Here is a 3,513-nt window from a genome sequence, read left to right as displayed (position 1 = left end):
AGCGTTGGGTCGGCAATAAAATGCACTTTGTTGTCACCATGGCCTCAGTGAGGGGCTGTGCCTGGCCATTCATTTCTCTGGGACCAGGACAGGGGTGGGACCCCGCTCAGTTTCTGCCAGCGACAGCAGAGCGCTTGGCCCTGCAGCGGCCCGGGGCCGGCACTGCTCTGGGGCGGCCGAGAGTCGTCCGGGCAGTTTCTTGGGATGGCTCCCGGCTGGAGGCCCCGGGCCCTGCCCGGGGGCTTTTCTCCGTGGCACCCAGGCCACCCCCGGGCCTTGGTCCCCAGACCCCTGGTTCTCAATCCCGACCTCCCCCCAAGTCCTGTGGTAAACCAGGCGCCTCGGGAATGGAAGGGGCGACTGGGACCTGGCCCGTCTAGACCAAGATGCAAGCCCCACAGCCTGTCCGCCTGAGACCTTCACAGGGGCCCAGGCGCCTGTCCCCAGCAATGCACCCCTGGGGGGATGCTCCTTTCTTGGCCGACCGCCCTCTGACCCCCCAGCCGCAGATCACGCGTTTGGGACAGGACAGTGCGGGGGCGTCGCCCTGGGAGGCCCCCACACAGCGGGCGGGCGGCACTCCCGCTGGGCAGCCTCAGGCCGGGCCCGCCCCGGCCCGGGTTCCCAGGGCAATGAAGCAGGGGCTCCCCGCCCCGCCCCCAGGGGGACTGACGCACAGGTGTGTCAGGCATGGAAGTGCTTTGAAAACTAATCTCCATACATGGGGGAGGGGCTCTGTAATTTGGTCATACTGTGGCGTGTTTTACAAAAATTTACTGAGTGTCTTTGCTGTGCCAGATATTGGGGATGCAGCAGCAAACGAAACAGACGTCAGCGTCACAGAGCTTCTCTTACAAGGAGGACAGAGGCAAACACACCGGTGTATAAACAATTCTTTTTTAAAACAGATTGTTTATTTATGTTTAGAGCAAGGGGAAGGGTGGGGAGGAAGAGAGGGAGAGAAACAGCCAGAGGGAAACAGCCATGTGTTGCCTCTTGCGTGTTACTCTGACTGGGGACCGAGCAAACAACCCAGGCACATGCCCTGACCCCTGAATTCAATCAGCGACCTTCCGCTTTGCAGGACAATGCCCAACCCACTAAGCCACACCAGCCAGGACTAAACATTTCGGAGGGCAAAAGGCCCCACGTAGAAATAGGGCTCCCTCATTGGCCAGCACGGCCCCACAGCCACGCTGACCTGCCTCTGAATCCCAGCTGAGCCTTTTACAGCCTCGCGTCTGGGAGGGGGTCGGCGCACCTGTCTCCGCGTAGGCATCATTACACGGAGAATGCAGGCGTTGATGCGCCCTTCAGGCCGTGTGAGGGTGGAAGGAGGTGCTGTGCGCAGGTGCCAGCAAATTGGTTACAGTTGCCCCGGGACGTTCTTGTGCGTGAATAAATCCATTGCAATCCTCAAACCTCGGTCCTCGAACGTCTCCCATCTGGAACAGTTTGGTTCTCAACAACGTTATTCACAGGAAAAATGTCTTGGTTGTCAAACAAAACTTTGGTTCTCGACTTGACAACCTTTTCAAGCGGGTGTCATGTTTCTTTTTTTTTTTTTTTAATTTTTATTTTTAGGGAGAGGGGAAGGGAGGAAGAGATGTGGATGTGTGCTTCTCGCACGCCCCCTACCGGCAGAGCTGGCCCACAGCCCAGGCCTGCGCCCAGACTGGAAATGAACCTGCGACCCTTCGGTTCCCAGGCCCGTGCTCAATCCATTGAGCCACACCAGCCAGGGCAGATAGTTTTTTTTTTTTTCCTTCTTCTTTCTTAAAAAAAGAAAAGAGAAAAAAAAAAGGATTTTATTTAGAGAGGAGAAAAAGAAATGTGTGCGTGGTTGCCTCTCACGCGCCCCCTGGTGGGGACCTGGCCTGCAGCCCAGACATGGGCCGGGACTGGGAATCAAACCAGCGACTCTTTGGTTCCCAGGCCAGCATTCAATTCGCTGAGCCACACCAGCCAGAGCTTGAAACTGTTTCTAATGGGGAAAAAAATGATTTGGTTTTTGAATAAATCACATCTCGAACAGCCTTCCGGAACAAATTAAGTTCGAGAACCGGTTCCTGTAATCCTAACCTGCATGTCTTTCCATGCAAACCTACTTTTGCCCGCTTCTGTACAGCTGCTTAGCAGACTGCTTACCACAGATCGCAGTCGGCAAATGTTAGCAAGTGATGTTTTCAAATGAAATTTTTTTTTCCAAAAAAATTTAAAAAGCTCTTTATACCTGGCTGGTGTGCCTCAGTGGATTGAGCGCCAGCCTGTGAACCAAAGGGTCACCGGTTCAATGCCCAGTTGGGGCACATGCCTGGGTTGCAGGCCAGGGCTCCAGCAGGGGGCGTACAAGAGACAACCGATTTATGTTTCTTTCCCTCTTTCTCCCTCCCTAAAAATAAAAATCTTTATTTTAAAAACATTTTAGAAAAAGAGAAAAATAAATATTTATTTTAAAAAGATTTTATTTTTAGAGGAGGGAAGGGAAGAAATAAAAATAAATCTTTATTTTAAAAAGATTTTATTTTCAGAGAAAGGGGAAGGGAAGGAGAGAGGGAAAGCAGTATCAGTCAGTTGCCTCTTGCATACCAGTACTGAGGACCTGGCCTGCAACCCCGGTGTGTGTCCTGACTGGGCGTTAAACCAGTGACCCTTCGGTCCGCAGGCCGGCACTCAGTCCACTGAGCTGCACCAGCCAGAGCCTCACGCTTTCCTTTCTTCGTAGCATGGCCCCTCTCTAGAACTCATATTATTAATTTGGTCATTGACATGGTTTTTTTGTTTACCCTGCAAGAACATGAGGTCTGTGAAGAAGGTATGTTATTTTTAACATGCCCAGTATCTTGACGAGCACCTAGCTCTTAACGGACCCTCTTTACTGAATGTATTGGCGCGACATCGGTTACTGAAGTTACATAGGCTTCAGGTGGACAGCTCCAGCACGCACGGCCTGTGTTGTCCGTTCGCCGCCCCGTCTCCTCCCACCAGCGCTTTCCCCCGTTGCCCCGCTCTACCCCCACCCCCGCTCTGGGGGCCTCCACGCTGCTTTGCTTAACTCCTTCACCTGTTCCACCCAACCCCCCAGCACTCTTCCTTCTGACAGCTGTCAGTCTGTTCTCTGTATCCGTGTTTCGATTGTTTATTCATTAGATCCCACGGGTGAAATCGTACTTGTCTTGCACGTCACCGCACGTTCTCCTGCCATCCACGCCGTCGCAAAGGGTACGGCTGCCGTCTTCTCGACGGCCGATGCCTGTTCTCCTTCCCCACACCCCCCAGGGAACCCCGACGTGCACGGACTCCGTCTGAGCCAGTTCACCCCCCAGGCCTCCCGACTCGAATGAAGGACCAGGGCTCTGCGGCTGGGCCGGGCCCCGGGATGGGTGGGCACTGCGGCCAGCCCCGATGGCTTCTATTTTTACCATCAGTGGACATGCTGGTCCGCTTCACTGATATTCTAGAACCAAACACATCACACACAGGTAAATGAATGCCAAGACTCTTATTAATAAT

Source organism: Pteronotus mesoamericanus, unplaced genomic scaffold, assembly GCF_021234165.1.
Source record: "Pteronotus mesoamericanus isolate MK-2021 breed Mesoamerican mustached bat unplaced genomic scaffold, CSHL_Meso_final scaffold_507, whole genome shotgun sequence".
In the NCBI taxonomy this organism is placed as follows: Eukaryota; Metazoa; Chordata; class Mammalia; order Chiroptera; family Mormoopidae; genus Pteronotus; species Pteronotus mesoamericanus.
This window is presented reverse-complemented; position numbering follows the sequence as displayed.